This window comes from Octopus bimaculoides, chromosome 1, assembly GCF_001194135.2.
Source record: "Octopus bimaculoides isolate UCB-OBI-ISO-001 chromosome 1, ASM119413v2, whole genome shotgun sequence".
In the NCBI taxonomy this organism is placed as follows: domain Eukaryota; kingdom Metazoa; phylum Mollusca; class Cephalopoda; order Octopoda; family Octopodidae; genus Octopus; species Octopus bimaculoides.
Window position 1 is genome coordinate 3751072 of NC_068981.1, and position 576 is coordinate 3751647.

Here is a 576-nt window from a genome sequence, read left to right on the forward strand (position 1 = left end):
CTTGATTATTATGTGTGGGGCACAGTTGAGCGAGAGACCAACAAAACTCTTTGTAACACCAAAGATGAACTGAAGGCAAGGATTATGGCAGCATTCACCAATTTACACAAGAAGACCATCCAGAAGAGTTGGAGGAGATTCTGAAGTCATCTGAAAACTGTGGTTGAAGCCAATGGTAATTTTATTGAATAAACTATCGCTTTAGTATTTCAAGAATTTTTAAATGCAATTTTGGTAAATATATCTGTTACAATGAGATGTCAACGTTATTTTCACTTTTGTGTAATTTAGATGACAGTTTATTCACCGCACCCTCTGTGTGTGTGTGTGTGTGTGTGTGTGTGTGTGTGTGCGCGCGCTCATGTGTGTGCGTGTGTGTGTATTTGTGTGTGAGAGTGTGCGTGCGTGCGTGTGCGTGTATGCGCATGTGTGTAATAGTCTTCTTTCGGTTTCTGTCTACCAAATCTACTCCTGAATCTTTGGTTGGCATGTGACTATAGAAGATACTTGGCCAAGGTGCTGCATAATGGGATTGAACCTGAGGCCACATGAATGGGAAGCGAGCTTTTTAACAAC

At 41.3% G+C, this 576-nt stretch overlaps 1 protein-coding gene across 1 annotated transcript in view; it reads left to right on the forward strand.

Annotated features, from left to right (window-relative positions):
* The window catches only part of LOC128250466 (uncharacterized), a 22415-nt gene that overhangs the window by 19052 nt on the left and 2787 nt on the right, over positions 1-576 (forward strand). The window lies entirely within an intron of this gene.